Consider the following 17,360-nt stretch of genomic DNA (forward strand, 5'->3'; position numbering starts at 1 on the left):
GGGCAACAAGACCCCCTCCCGTGCATATCTTTTCCTCAAAGTCACCGGATCGAAATTTATAGATAGCCATTTTTTTCAAAATTGTCGAAAAATCTAATAACTATATCTATGAGGACGAATTAAACCCCACAAGTGTCGGGGAGAGAGGCTATAAGTTATTAACTTTGCCCATTAATTACATATAGTATTGATTATTAGGAAGTTTACAGACATTTTCAGGGTTTTTTTCTGGTTGGGGGATGTGGTTACCTGGGCGAATCTTTCCATGCAGAGATTTATCATCAGGGAAGAGAATTTTCCGCGAAGGGGGCGCCGGTTTTTGCAGCATTTTATAAAAAACGATCAGATATTAAATACATAAAAAACGAGTTTTTTTCAACTGAAAGGAAGGAGCAACATTAAAACTTACAACAAACAGTAAAATTACTAATATGAGGGGGCTCTTACTTTCAAAAGCCAGTATTTTCAAAAGAGCTATATATTCTAATTAAATGGCCTTTGCGACTCAGGGGTTATTCTTAAAGAATTGGAACAAAATTCGAACTTTAGCGTAAAGAGCGAGTTATTGACGAAGGGTGAACCCCCTCATATACGTAATAATTTTCTGTTCGTTTGAGTTTTAATTGTGTTCCTTACTTTCAGTTGCAAATTAATTATTTTTGTATTTAATCACATACAGGAATAGAATTGAGGAGAGCAGAAAAAGATTTTCAAAAACAGAATTATTTGCAAAGAATATAAAAGAGTAATAAGATCAGAAAAAGCAGATACATTTCATAATTTCAAAAGTCCTAGGCTCCTTTGTAAAATATCAATCATCATTGTCAAAGTTTATCAGTGATTCAAATCTAGCTAATTCAGTAACCTTTACTGTTTAATTATTTCCTTTTTGTGTTAATACTGTGTCAAATCAGCGTAATAATCAATTGAGTAAGATATTCAATTTGCATAATTAATAGCAAGGATAGGTTTGTATGTAAGTTTAGAAGGAACTAAGTAGTTAGTATGTATATAGAAAACCAAGTGATAACTCGACAAAGGAATATTCTCAAAATATGTTCATTAGTTTAATCAAAGGACTTTTTGGTCTAGACATTGAGGAAGGCCAAACTGATATACCAAAGGATACAGTTGAAAACAATATTTATATAGTACATACTGAACATAGTGAAAACGTGACACGGAATTCCTTTCGAAATATTTATACGAGTTTACTTACAGGCCTTTTTAGTTTGGATATTAGGAAAAGTGATTCAGCCGTGCTGAAAGATCCTAACGAAAACAAAAAACAAGGGGGCCCTTTGACGCGTAGTGACCTAAGTGAAAACATGAAAAATGAACGTAATTCAAATGTTTATGTTAGCGAACCCATAGACATTTTATATAAGTCTTCCTATAGGCATTGGAAGGCTATGCAGCTATTCGAGTGGCATGTTTAACATATTGCAACCTCAGCAATTATACTGAAGAGGGTTCGACGATTATTAAGAATTTTTAAACTATACCAGACGAAGTTTGCAACTGATTTTTTACATTTTAAACAGATTTTTGTTCAAAGATGATTTTATTAGAAATAAAGTTTAATAATAAAAACTTGAATATTTTTTTAGTTAATAACGGCTAGCATATTCGTTTAATTGAATCAGAGCCATATTCTTATTTCAATAGTTTCCAGTTCTGAAATTCCAGTTTTTTTCATTCGTTTATTTTGCTGCTAATTCGTATTATCCAGCAGCTAGTTTTTTTTTAAATTTTTATCTAAATTTTATCAACATTATCCATATCAAATATTCTATCTTATCAATTATATTACAGTGGTAAAATACTTTTGGGCACCTAAATAGGGTGACAGCATTTTAATTTCCATTCAAATAAGAGTCTTCTCGATATTCTCTACGATTATTGGTTCGATAGCATGACTCCTGGGAATTTTTTCAAAAAATAATTCTCATCTATGAGTCTTTTGTTCCCCCTCCTCGATTCAAAATTTAGAAATATTTCCAGTCCAATATTTCTTCAAAGTCTTAACAGGGTCCCTAAATATGTGAACATTTTCTCTTTACATATATTTTCTCTTTACATATACTTTCTATTTACATATATTTGAATATTTTTTCTTTACATAAAGTATAACGTTGTTGCTTACTTTCAGTTAAAAGACTTGATTTTTTCAATTTAATTAGAGAGAGAGAGAGAACCCTCTTGCCGAGGAATATTAATTAATTTGGAAAAATCGTGTTGTTTTTCTGTATGATATAAAATAGAAAAAAAAACAAGTTTTTTCTAATGAAAGTAAAGAGTAACATTAAAATTAATAACAATCAGGCATTAATCACCTCTGAAAGAAGGGTCCACGGTAGCAGCCCAACTGGAACACCAAGGATGAAATGGCAATGCAACTTCAGATATGATATTCTATCCCTTTCAAACAGTCCGCGGTAACGAACTGTAGTAAGGAGCGACCCGGCTCAATAGTAACCAAAACTCTAAAAAACGGAATTTTGATACCAATAGTTACATCAAAAGGATCGCATTTTAACGCTGATTTTCAATATATAAGCTTGATCAAGTTTAGTCCTACCCATCAAAAATTACGAGCCTGAAAAAATTTGCCCTATTTTAGAAAATAGGCGAAAAAAACCCTTAAAAGTCATAGAATCTTAACGAAAATCACACCATCAGATTCAGCGTATCAGAGAACCCTACTATTTAAGTTCCAAGCTCCTATCTACAAAAATATGGAATTTTGTATTTTTTGCCAGAAGACAAATCACGGATGCGCGTTTATTTATTTTTTTTTCAATTTTATTTTTTCCCAGGGGTGATCTTATCGAGCCAGTGGTCCTAGAATTTTGCGAGAGGGCTCATTCGAACGGAAATAAAAGTTCTAGTGCCCTTTTTAAGTGATCAAAAAAAATTGGTGGGCACCTAGGCTCTCTCCCACGCTCATATTTTCCCCAAAGTCGTCGGATTAAAATTCTGAGATAGCCATTTTATTTAGCATAGTCGAAAAACCTAATAACTATGTCTTTGGGGACGAATCACTCCTCCACAGTCCCCGTGGGAGGGGCTGCAATTTACAAACTTTGCCCAGTGTTTGCATATAGTAATGGTTAATGGGAAGTGTACAGACATTTTCAGGGGGATTTTTTGATTGGGAGGAGGGGTTGGGATTTTATGTGGGAGAAACTTTCTATGAAGGAATTTGTCATGGGGAAGAAGATTTCCATGAAGGGGGTACAGCATTTTCTAGCATTATTTAAAAAACAAGGAAAAATATATACGAAAAAGTTTTTTCAACTGAAAGTAAGGAGTAGCATTAAAAATTAAAACGAACAAAAAATATTACGCATATAAGGGGTTCACCTCCTCCTAATACCTCACTCTTTACGCTAAAGATTTTTTAATAATTTCAACTATTTATTCTACGGCCTTTGTGATTCAGGGGAAAAATTTAAGCTTTAGTGTAAAGAGCGAGGTATTGACGAGTGGGCGAACCCTCTCATATATGTAATAAAAACATACGAATCTAGAAGTTTGTTACGTAAGCTAGTTCGTAAGTTACGTATATGTTTTACTAATGAAAAAGTTCTTAAAAAACTAAAAGTTCTAGTTGCCTTTTTAAGTACCCCAAAAATTGAAGGCCAGTTGGGCCTCCTCCCTCTCCTTTTTTCTCAAAATCATTCGATAAAAACTATGGGAAAGCCATTTAGCCAAATAAACAAATATGCAAATTTGGCTTCAATTATTCATCTGCGGAGAGCCGAAATCAAAACATGGATTAAGTAAATAACGTTCAGAAATTAAAGAAAAAATTATTAACCTTTTTTTTAACTGAAAGTAAGGAGCGATATTAAAATTTAAAACGAGCAGAAATTACCCCGTATATGAAAGGGGTTCTGTCTTTAACGCCCTGCTCTTTACGCTAAAGTTTTCACTGTTTTACAATGTAGAGTTGAGAAAAATAGTCAAATTTTAGCGTAAAAAGCGGGGCGTTGAGGAGGAAAAGTCCCTTTCATATAAGGAGTAATTTCTGTTCGTTGTAAGTTTTAATTTATTTTTTTGAATTCCAAAACCCAGAACCAATTTCAAAACTTATCCAATTTCAGCCCAACTCCAGAACCAATTCCAACCCAAAACCCAGAATTCCAAAACCAAATTGAATTCCCATATTTTAGCAACGAGATTCCATTTCGGGTTATCTCCCGAAAGATCCCTAAATTTTGAAAATTTATTCGAGAATTTTAAGAGTAAACAGTAGAAGCTCAGCATCCTGGTTACAAAAGGAACTCTTCTGGAATATTTAAAGAACAGCTAAGGTATTTGAATTGAAACCTTCAGTGACAGCTGGGGAAAATGACCTGACCTAGACCTAATCAAACGACAATATTAGTTTCCATGTTGTGAAAAGGAAGTATCTGTAATACCCCAGCTACGGTTGAAATTATATGTTCACGGATTTAGGGACCCTGCTTAGACTTTGAAAAAATATTGGACTGGAAATATTTTTAAATATTGAATTGAGGAAGAGCAACAAAAGTATCACAGAAGAGAATATTGGCTATTGAGCCAATAATCGTAGAGAATATCGAGGAAACTTTCATTTCAACGGAAATTAAAGTGCTGTCACCCTATTTAGGTACCCAAGAGTATTGTAAAACAGCAATAAAATTAATATGATAAAATATTGTAAAATTTGATAAGAATAGTGTTGATAAAATTTAGATAAAAATTATAAACGAAAAATTTGCTTCTGGATAATAGGAATTAGCAGAAAAAAATAGAATGAACAAAACTGGAATTTCAGAACTGGAAACTATTGAAATAAAATAAATGGCTCAGATTCCAATTAAACGATTATGCTAGCTTTCATTAAATAAAAAAAAGTATCAAATTTATTAGTATTAAACTTTATTTCTAATAAAATTATCTTTGAGCAAAAATCTGTATAAAAATGTAAAAAATCAGTTGCAAACTTCGTCTTGTGTAGTTTAAAAATTCTTAATAATCGTCGAACCCTCTTCAGTATAAATGCTGAGGTTGCAATATGTTAAACATGCCACTCGAATAGCTGCATAGCCTTCCAATGCCTATAGGAAGACTTATATAAAATGTCTATGGGTTCGCTAACATAAACATTTGAATTACGTTCTTTTTTCATGTTTTCACTTAGGTCACTACGCGTCAAAGGGCCCCCTTGTTTTTTGTTTTCGTTAGGATCTTTCAGCACGGCTGAATCACTTTTCCTAATATCCAAACTAAAAAGGCCTGTAAGTAAACTCGTATAAATATTTCGAAAGGAATTCCGTGTCACGTTTTCACTATGTTCAGTATGTACTATATGAATATTGTTTTCAACTGTGTCCTTTGACATATCAGTTTGGCCTTCTTCAATGTCTAGACAAAAAGTCCTTTTATTAAACTAATTAACATATTTTGAGAATATTCCTTTGTCGAGGTATCACTTGGTTTTCTATATACTGACTAACTACTTAGTTCCTTCTAAACTTACATACAAACCTATCCTTGCTATTAATTATGCAAATTGAATATCTTACTCAATTGATTATTACGCTGATTTGACACAGTATTAACACAAAAAGGAAATAATTAAACAGTAAAGGTTACTGAATTAGCTAGATTTGAATCACTGATAAACTTTGACAATGATGATTGATATTTTACAAAGGAGCCTAGGACTTTTGAAATTATGAAATTTATCTGCTTTTTCTGATCTTATTACTCTTTTATATTCTTTGCAAATAATTCCGTTTTTGAAAATCTTTTTCTGCTCTCCTCAATTCTATTCCTGTATGTGATTAAATACAAAAATAATTAATTTGCAACTGAAAGTAAGGAACACAATTAAAACTTAAACGAACAGAAAATTATTACGTATATTAGGGGGTTCACCCTTCGTCAATAACTCGCTCTTTACGCTAAAGTTCGAATTTTTTTCCAATTCTTTAAGAATAACCCCTGAGTCGCAAAGGCCATTTAATTAGAATATATAGCTCTTTTGAAAGTACTGGCTTTTGAAAGTAAGAGCCCCCTCATATTAGTAATTTTACTGTTTGTTGTAAGTTTTAATGTTGCTCCTTCCTTTCAGTTGAAAAAAACTCGTTTTTTATGTATTTAATATCTGATCGTTTTTTATAAAATGCTGCAAAAACCGGCGCCCCCTTCGCGGAAAATTCTCTTCCCTGATGATAAATCTCTGCATGGAAAGATTCGCCCACGTAACCACATCCCCCAACCAGAAAAAAACCCTGAAAATGTCTGTAAACTTCCTAATAATCAATACTATATGTAATTAATGGGCAAAGTTAATAACTTATAGCCTCTCTCCCCGACACTTGTGGGGTTTAATTCGTCCTCATAGATATAGTTATTAGATTTTTCGACAATTTTGAAAAAAATGGCTATCTATAAATTTCGATCCGGTGACTTTGAGGAAAAGATATGCACGGGAGGGGGTCTTGTTGCCCTCTGATTTCATCGGTCACTTAAAAAAGGCCCCAGAACTTTTAATTTCCGTTCGAACGAGCCCTGTCCCGACAATTTAGGACCCCTGGGCAAATACGATCACCCCTGGGGAAAGAAAAACGAAACAAATAAACTTTTATCCGTCATCTTTCGTCTGACAAAAAACACAAAATTTCACATTTTTGCAGCTATTAGTATCAAAATTCCATTTTTTAGAGTTGTGGTTACTATTCGGCCTGGTCGCTCCATGCTTACAGTTCTTTACCACGAACTGTTTTACTGTTATATCCTAGGACTCCCCGTGTCAGGTTACTTGAAGTCCGCTGTTAATACGAGACTTGCAAGTTTTATAGCATACATTATTACTAGCTGTTCTTTTAATCCAACTTTTGGATTTATATATTTAATCGTATATGATAAAATCTCCCTCGACTAAACAATTAATTTAGAATAAACAAAAAAATGTTATACAAAATAGCAAAATATATAGAAGTTTAGAAGTTTTCAAGTTGTCCTTTAAAGCATCGCAGACAGGGTTGTCACCCGGTGAAAGAACATCACGAGCTTCTTTAAAAAAATCTCTAAATCAGCACATAAATCACTAGATAATAGACTATAAATTCCTGGAAATCACTAGAATTATAATATCCTTTATATTGGAATTATTAATTGTTTTGTTCTTTATCATATTCTATGAAGGTCAACCTATTAGGAGGGGTAAACTTACCCCCCCCCTAGAAGTAAAGAGCAAAACCCTTGCTTCTTATCTGTATTCTCCTGAATTGGTACCTTTGGCTTGTACCCCGATCACTGAAATCGGTAACTGGTGATCTAATCGGTGATCGTTTGCTTTCTGTTTTTAATGTTATTTTCTTGTCGATCCAAACCTCCAGTTTTTTCCCCAAAAATACAGAAATTATTTTCTTTCTACTCTAGTTGAGCTAGTAAAATTATTGGGACACCGGTGACAATTTTGAAAATGGCCTTTTTAAATTTTCATGGAAAAAATGTTTCTCGCCCTTTACAGGTTTCAATATGCATTGGTCTTATTGCTTATTTAATCAAATTATTTAATCAAGAATTGTATTTTAGTGCTGATTTTAAGTATATAAACTTTATCAAGTTTAGTCTTACCCATCAAAAGTTACGAGCCTGAGAAAATTTGCCCTATTTTAGAAAATAGGGGGAAACGCCCCATAAAAGTCATAGAATCTTAACGAAAATCACACCATCAGATTCAGCATATCAGAGAACCCTACTGTACAAGTTCCAAACTCCTATCTACAAAAATGCGGAATTTTGTATTTTTTGCCAGATGACAAATCACGGATGCGAGCTTATTTGTTTGTTTTTATGGCACTTGGTATTAACCAAGTGACATATAGCAATCGCAAATTCTGTCTGTCTGTCGGTCCCGGTTTTGCTACTATAGGCACTTATCAGGGACCGGACCAGATTAAATTAGAAATAGTCGTTTCCCCGATTTGACCATCTGGGAGGAGTGGGGGCCCGTTAATTTTGAAAAATTAGAAAAAATGAGGTATTTTTAACTTACGAACGGGTGATCGGATCTCAATGAAATTTGATATTTACAAGGATATTGTGTCTCAAAGCTCTTATTTGAAATCCCGACCAGACCTAGTGACGTTGGGGGGGAGTTGGGAGGGGGAAACCTAAAACTTCGAAAACACGTAGAGTGGAGGGATCGGGATGAAACTTGGTGGGAAAATACGCAAAGGTCCTAGATACATAATTGACATAACCGGAACAGATCTGCTCTCTTTGGGGTAGTTGGGGCGGGGGTTAATTCTGAAAAATTAGAAAAAATGAGGCATTTGTAACTTACGAACGGGTGATCAGATCTTAATAAAATTTGATATTTAGAAGGATATCGTGTCTCAAAGCTTTTATTTTAAATCCTAACCGGATCTGGTGACATTGGGGGGAGTTGGGGTGGGGGAGCCTAAAATCATGGAAAATGCTTAGATTGAAGGGATCGGGATGAAACTTGGTGGGAAAAATAAGCAGAAGTCTTAGATACGTGATTTACATAATTGGAACGGATCCGCTCTATTGGGGGGGGGGGGGTAATTCTGAAAAATGAGAAAAAATGACGTATTTGTAACTTACGAAAGAGTGATCGGATCTTCATGAAACTTCATATTTAGAAGGACCTCGTAACTCAGATCTCTTATTTTAAATCTCAACCGGATCCAGCATAATGGGGGGGGGAGGGCAGTTGGGGGAACCGGAAATCTTAGAAAATACTTAAAGCGGTGAAATCAGGGTGAAACTGGATGGGAAGAATAAAAACCTGTATAAGATAAGTGACTGACATAACCGGACCGGATCTGCTCTCTTTGGTGGAGTTGGGGGGGAGTAATTTTGAAAATTGAGGTATGTATAACTTACGAAAGGGTGACCAGACCTTAATAAAATTTGATATTTAGAAGGATCTTGTGCTTTAAAGCTCTAATTTTAAATTCCGACCAGATCCTGTGACATTGGGGGGAGTTGGAGGGAGAAACCAGAATTCTTGGAAAACGTGAAAATTTAGAAGGAATCCATATCTCAGAGCTCTTATTTCAAATCCTGACCAGATCTTTGGACATTGGAGGAGTTGGAGGGGGAAATCTTGGAAAACACTTGGAGTTGAGGAATCGGGATGAAGCTTGGTGGATAGAATAAGCAAATGTCCTTGATACGTGATTGACGGAACCGTACTGATTCACTCTCTTTGGGGGAGTTGGGGGGAGGGGTTCAGTGATTTGGCGAGGTTGGTGCTTCTGGAAGTGCTAGGACGATGAAAATTGGTAGGCGTGTCAGGGAGCTGCACAAATTGACTTGATAAAGTCGTTTTCCCAGATTTGACCATCTGGGGGGCTAAAGGGAGAGGAAAAATTAGAAGAAATTAGGTATTTATAACATACGAGTGGGTGATCGGATCTTAATGAATTTTGATATTTATAAGGACATCGTGACTCAGAGCTCTTATTTTAAATCCTGACTGGCATTAAGCCTCTTTTTTTCCTTATAAATCAATCTATTGGTTCATAGAATTTTGTTAGAGCTCATACTACAGATAGATAGATAGGTGTATTTCAAAAACTTATGGGCCATATACACACGAAAATATAAATAAATAACAAACAAGCAAGGAAATTAACAACAGTACGAATTACCAACACGCACAAAAAACAGAATTCAACACAAAAAGTGCCTAATCTAACAACAAAAGAAAATAGTCATATAAAACTGTTTCTTCTTATCAAGGATTTATCTATATATACTCCCACTCGAAATATTGTGGTTGGGTTACTATTTTGTAGAATACCCCGAAGCATCAAATTAATCCCATGCAAATAAATTTCCCGTAAATCCAAGAGCACCGGGCATTTTCGGAGAAAATGATCCAAGTCTTCATCATCATCATTACAAAGGGGACAAACATACCACCTATCAGGACCAACTATCATTCTATTTTTGTCGAAAGTTTTTTGCCTGTTCTGGAAGATAATTTGCCCTAAGCTGAATCCAACGACGTAGAATCATAGCCGGTATATTACATTTAAAATAAACTTCCTAAACCTAGGCCCCTCCCACGCTCATTTTTTCCCAAAGTCGCCGGATCAAAATTCTGAAATAGCCATTTTATTCAGAATACTCGAAAAACATGATGACCATGTCTTTGGGGACGACTTACTCCCCCACAGTCCCCGTGGGAGGGGCTCCAAGTTACAAACTTTGGCCAGTGTTTTGCATATATGGTTATTGGGAAGTGTACAGACGTTTTCAGGGGGATTTTTTGGTGGGGAGGAGGGGTTGTGAAGAGGGAGTTATGTGGGGGAAAATTTCCATGGAGGAATTTGTCATGGGGGAAGAAGATTTCCATGATGGGGGCGCAGCATTTTCTGGCTCTATTTAAAAAAACAATGAAAAAATAAATGGAAATGTTTTCTTTAACTGAAAGTAAGGAGTAGAACTAAAACTTAAAACGAACAGAAAATATTACGGATATAAGGGGCTCACCTCCTCCTAATACCTCACTCTTTACGCTAAAGTATTTTTAGTAATTTCAACTATTTATTCTACGGCCTTTGTGATTCAGGGGAGAAAATTTAAGGTTTAGTGTAAAGAGTTAGGTATTGATGAGTAGACGAACCCTCTCATATACGTAGTAAAAACAACCGAATATAGAAGTTTGTTACGTAAGTTAATTCGTAAGTTACATATACCTTTTACTAATGAAAACGCTCATAAAAAACTAAAGTTCTAGTTGGCTTTGTAAGTACCCAAAAAATTGGAGGGCAACTGGGCTTCCTCCCCCTCCTTTTTTTCTGAAAATCATTCGATCAAAACTATGGGAAAGCTATTTAGCCAAATAAATAAATATGCAAATTTCGCTTTAATTATTCATCTGCGGAGAGCCAAAATCAAAACATGGATTAACTAAAACACGTTCAGAATTTAAATAAAAAAACAAGTTTTTTCAACTGAAAGTAAGGAGCGACATTATAACTTAAAACGAACAGAAATTACCCCATATATGAAAGGGCCTGTTCCCATTTCAACGCCCTGCTCCTTACTCTATAGCTTTTACTGTATAAAAAGTAGGGTTGAGGGAAAGAGTCAAACTTTAGCGCAAAGAGCGAGGCGTTGAAGAGGGAACAGTCCCTTTCATATACGGAGTAATTTCTGCTCGTTTTAAGTTTTAATGTCGCTCCTTACTTTCAGTTAAAAAACTTGTTTTTTATTTAATAAAAATAAAGAACCTAGTATACGGAACAAACCCAAGAAATAAGTTGATGTTACTCCCAATGATACATGCCAAAATATGATGAAAATTTAAAGCTTTATTTTATATGATAATATAATTTGGGCTATATATTTGCATATTAGGGGAGGGTGAATTGACCTAGCCTAGCCTTACCCCACCCTCCAAATGTGCTAATATATAATCCAAGTTATGAGAGTTGAATTTTTTCTTTCATCCGTTATTTGTCTTTGAGGCTATGAAGTTGGCTTTCATAGATTATACCTTACCCTTATTATCATTAGCATACTTTTATCCCCATTTATCCTCAAGGCTGTGGGTCATGTTAAATCTAAAGGTATAATTTTGGTACCTTTCAACTATGCTAAACGAAATGGCTATCTCAAACTTTCGACTGAAAAATTTTGTGGGAAAAAATGGGTATGAGAGGGGGCTAGTATCCGTCCGATATTTTTGGTCAAATAAAAGGGACACACTATAAACACCTTATTTTTGATAGTTTTCTTTCTTTATGTTTTGTCAGGCCAGTGTGATTTTAGAAAATATCTTCAGGAATCAATTAACAGTGGTATGGATAGGGGTGAAACAGGTAACTTTATATGGTAGACCAGTTCAGCAAGTCGATTATCTCCGCTACCTTGGTTTTTATCCTGATTACCATCTGGCATGGAATTGTCACAGAGACATAATTTCATCAAAAAGTGCCCGTGGGGTAGGCATATTTCGACGTCTGCAGCACTGTCTCCCTCAAAGAATACTTCTAACTATATATTACTCATTGGTTTATCCAAATATATCTTACGGTTTCCTCATATGGAGCAGTAACTTCTTATGCAACTACAGAAGAGTATAAGTTCTACAAAATAAAGCTGTTAGAACAATGGGTAAATATATCCAGGATGTACATGACACCTATGCTTGTTTTAGGTCCCTGAATCTCCTTAAAGTAGGTCAGATAATAGATTACCAAACTGCAGTATTTGTGTTTCAGTGTAAGAATGGTTTAACCCCTGATTTTTGAAAAAGCTTTTACCAAATTAATAGTGACCTGCATAATTACATAATTATGGAACTAGGCAAAGTGCTAATATAGTTGTTGATTTGCGCCGTGGTACCAGGTCTTCATTTTCAATGAAACACCTTGGTCCATCTGTATGGAATGAGCTACCACTGAGCATTTGGGTGAGGGAACAAGTACCTCAGTTTATAAAGAATTTAAAAGATTTTTGGGGGGAATTTTTGAATTTTATTACGACTGGTAATTTGGATAGGGAAGGAAGAGGAGCTGAAGAGGTATAGTTTGACTGGAAAAGTAAGGATGGGCAGGGGCTAAGGTGGGGTTGGGATGGTAGGGTGGAGGAGTTGTGTCTTGAATGACTGGATTTGTTATTATCAATTTTTCTTTAATTTTCTTTATATCTATTATTTTTGAATTCATTTATTTATTCATATATCTATTTTGTATATAAATATATTAAAGTTTATTTATTTTTGGTTTATTTATAATAGTTCTAATGAAATAGTTGAGGCTTAAGTAAATAGTAGAGTTGAAAGCTAAATAGTTGTGTGGACATTCGCGCGACCACAAATCCTCATCGGTTTTCTCCAGTGTGAAAATTCTGTTTAATTTATTTATTTGTTTGGGAATGTGGATTATTAAACTTATGAACTTATAGATTACAGAGAAAAACAAACTATAAATGCGAAAAAAAATTTGACCTGACCAAATGTTGTGAAATAAGTAGTGTAGAACATTTTTACAATTTTCCGATCAACTAGCTTTGCCTGTTATATTGATTAAATAAAAGACAACTTTTTTTTAACTTCAAGTAAGGAGCGACATTAAAACTTAAACGAACAGAAATTATTTCGTATATGAAAGGGACTGTCCCCTCTCCAGCCCCACTCTTTACGCTAAAGTTTGACTCTGTCACAACTCTACTTTTGAAAACAATAAAAAAACTTTAACGTAAGGAGCGAGACGTTGAGGAGGGGACAACACCTTTCGTATACGGAGTAATTTCTATTCGTGTTAAGGCTTAATGTCACTCCTTACTTGCAGTTACAAAAACTTGGTCTTTATTTAATTTCTGAACGTTTTTGAATTAATGCAGGTTTTGATTTTGGCTCACCACACATGGATAAATAAAACGAATATTGCATATTATTTTTTTTTCTAAATGGCTCTCTCATTGTTTTGATTGGACGATTTTGATAAGAAAAAGGGGTTGGGGAGGAGGCCTAGTTGCCCTTCAATTTTTGCTACTTAAAAATGCAACTAGATTTTTTATTTTTTTTTATAAATGTTTTTGCTAGTAATAAACATACGTACCTTAGGAATTAACTTACGTAACGAACTTCTATATTTGTTTATTTTTATTACGTATATGAGGGGGTTTGCCCCTTCGTCAATACCGCACTTTACACTAAAGTTTGAATTTTATCCCAAATCTTTAAGAATGACCCCTGAATCACAAAGGCCGTTGAATAAACAGCTGAAATTACAAAAAATACCATAGCGTAAAGAGCAAGGTATTGCTGAGGAGACAAACCCCCATATATACTTAATACTTTATGTTCATTTTAAGTTTCAATGCCGCTCATTAATTCCAGTTGAAATTTTTTATTTATTTTCTCATTTTATTTTTAAATAACGCGAGAAAATCCTGCACCCACTTCATGGATATTCACTTCCCTCACGAAAAACTCCTCCCACGTAACCCCCTTTTCCTGAACCACTCCCACCCCGGAGGTTGGCTATCTTTAATTGGCGTAGAAAACTTGGTTCTTTGTTTAATTTCTAAACGTGTTTGAATTAATGCATGTTTTGATTTTGGCTCACCGCACATGCATAAATAAAACGAAATTTGCATATTATTTTTTTGCTAAATGGCTTTCTCATAGTTTTTATTGGTCGAATTTGACAAGAAAAAAGGGTGGGGGAGGAGGCCTAGTTGCCCTTCAATTTTCGCTACTTAAAAATGCAACTAGATTTTTTATTTTTTTTTATAAATGTTTTTGCTAGTAATAAACATACGTACCTTTGGAATTAACTAACGTAACGAACTTCTATATTTGTTTATTTTTATTACGTATATGAGGGGGTATATGAGGGGGTTTGCCCCTTCGTCAATACCGCACTTTACACTAAAGTTTGAAATTTATCCCAAATCTTTAAGAATGACCCCTGAATCACAAAGGCCGTTGAATAAACAGCTGAAATTACAAAAAATACCATAGCGTAAAGAGCAAGGTATTGCTGAGGAGACAAACCCCCATATATACTTAATACTTTATGTTCATTTTAAGTTTCAATGCCGCTCATTAATTCCAGTTGAAATTTTTTTTTTTTTTTCTCATTTTATTTTTAAAAAACGCGAGAAAATCCTGCAAACACTTCATGGATATTCACTTCCCTCACGAAAAACTCCTCCCACGTAACCCCCTTTTCCCGAACCACTCCCACCCCGGAGGTTGGCTATCTTTAATTGGCGTAGAAAACTTGGTTCTTTGTTTAATTTCTAAACGTTTTTGAATTAATGCATGTTTTGATTTTGGCTCACCGCACATGCATAAATAAAACGAAATTTGCATATTATTTTTTTGCTAAATGGCTTTCTCATAGTTTTTATTGGACGATTTTGATAAGAAAAAGGGGTGGGGGAGGAGGCCTAGTTGCCCTACGATTTTTGGTGACTTAAAAATGCGACTAGATTTTTTAATTTTTTTATGAATGCTTTTGTTAGTAATAAGTATAGGTACCTTATGAATTAACTTACGTAACGAGCTTCTATATTTCTTTCATTACGTATATGGGGTGTTATCCCCTCGTCAATAACTCGCTCTTTACGCTAAAGCTTGAATTTTATCCCAAACCTTTAAGAATAACCCCTGAATCACAAAGGCCTTAGAATGAATAGTTGATATTACTAAAAATACTTTAGCGTAAAGAGCAAAATAATGTGGAGGAGATGAACTCCCTTATATACTTAATACTTTATGTTCATTTTAAGTTTTAATGCTGCCGATTACTTCCTGTTGAAAATTATTCTTTTATTAATTTTCTCATTTTATTTTTAAATAATTCTAGAAAATCCCGCGCCCACTTTATGGATATTCTCTTCCCTCATGAAAAATTCCTCCATGGATAGATCCTCCCACGTAACCCCCTCCTCCCGACACAATCCCATCCCAACGTGAAAAGGTCCCCCTGAAAACGTCTGTATACTTCATAATAACCATTACTATATGTAAACAATGGTCAAAGTTTGTAATTTGCAGCCCCTCCCCCTGAGACTCTGGGGTATTAATTCCTCCCCAATGACATAGTTATTAGGTTTTTGAATAAGCTAAACATAATGGCTATCTCTAAATTTTGATGCAGTGACCAGTGAAATTTGCGTGGGAGGGGGCCTACGTGTCCTCCAGTTTTTTGGTCACTTAAAAAGGGCACTAGAACTTTTAATTTGCGTTAGAATGAGCCCTCTTCCAAAATTCCCAGGCCACTGGGTCAATACGATCACCCCTGGAAAAAAATACACACACAAAAAAAAACAAATAAATAAACACGCATCCGTGATCTGTCTTCTGGGAAAAAAATACAAAATTCTATATTTTTGTAGATAGGACCTTGAAACTTCTACAACAGGGTTCTAGTATGTGCTGAATCTGATGGTGTGACTTTCGTTTTGTTTCTATGGCTTTTAGGGGTGTTTCCCCCTATTTTCTAAAATAGGGCAAATTGTCTCAGGCTCGTAACTCTTGATGGGTAAGAATAAACTTGATGAAACTGTATATACTTAAAATCAGCATTAAAATTCAATTCTTTTGATGTAACTATTGATATCAAAATTTCGGTTTTTAGAGTTTCGGTTACTATTGAACCGGGTCACTCTTTACTACAGTTTGTTACCACGAACTGTTTGATGATAACGCTCTGGCGTCTATATCTGAAATCGAATTATGTGATAAATCGAAAGTTTCAAAGGTGGTATTTTTGCATAAATGCTAATCTGAAAATATTCGGAGCAGTAGTGAATCACTACATTGCTAATTAGTGAATCACTAATTAGATTTTTGTAGGATTTATTCAATTGAATAATGAATCTAAACGCAACATCGTAAAAAATCCCTAGCTTTTGGAAAAATCACTGGTTTTGGAACAAAAGTTGCTATAAATTACAAGCTTGAAGAAAATCATTAGAAGACAAAAACATCATTAGAAATAGTGATAAATCGCTGGGGGGGGGGTGGCAATCCTGATCGTAAAGAACTTAAAATTTTACCAGAAAAGGTTTAGTTCACCCTATGCTATTTAATTATCCTGAGTCCTGTGGTAATAAATAAAAAAACAAAACAAGTTTTTTCACCTGAAAGTAAGGAGCAACATTAAAACTCCAAACAAACAGAAATTATTAAGTACATTAGGGGGTTCGCCTCCTCATCAAAACCTCGCTCATTACGCTAAAGTTCGAATTTTGTTTCAATTCTTTAAGAATGACCCCTGACTCACAAAGGTCGTTTAATTAGAATAAATAAACAATGACGAAGACCACACTGCCTTTCCATAATACAACCACAGAAGAGAGAATAATGAGGACTTTTTCCCCAAGACAGTGAACCAACAAATCCTATTTGAATATTTCGGCCCTATATCTAAGGGCCGTCTTCAGAAAAGAAAATAATAAACAATAAAACACTTACAATAAAAGTTTTCGGTTAAAAATCCATTCTTTTTTTTAAGATAGCCTTGGCATTATTACTTCTTAACGAAAAGTTCAGTCAAGACTGTGTGATAAAAGCTAACATTTTACAAGCTAAAAAGGTTCATTCATTGAACTAACTGTATTTATTAAAAATTGGAATAATTTCTTATTGCGATATTTGCCTTCTCTGCAGCTAATCTTACAACAAACAGAAATTATTACGTATATGGAGGGGTTTAGTACTTTCAAAAGCCAGTACTTTCGAAGGTAGTACTCCCAAAAGAGCTATTCATTCTAATTAAACGGCCTTTGCTACTCAGGGGTCATTCTTAAGGAATTTGAACAAAATTCTAACTTTAGCGCAAAGAGCGAGGTATTGACAAGGGGGCGAACCG

Source organism: Artemia franciscana, chromosome 6 (genome assembly GCF_032884065.1).
Source record: "Artemia franciscana chromosome 6, ASM3288406v1, whole genome shotgun sequence".
NCBI classification, from domain to species: Eukaryota; Metazoa; Arthropoda; class Branchiopoda; order Anostraca; family Artemiidae; genus Artemia; species Artemia franciscana.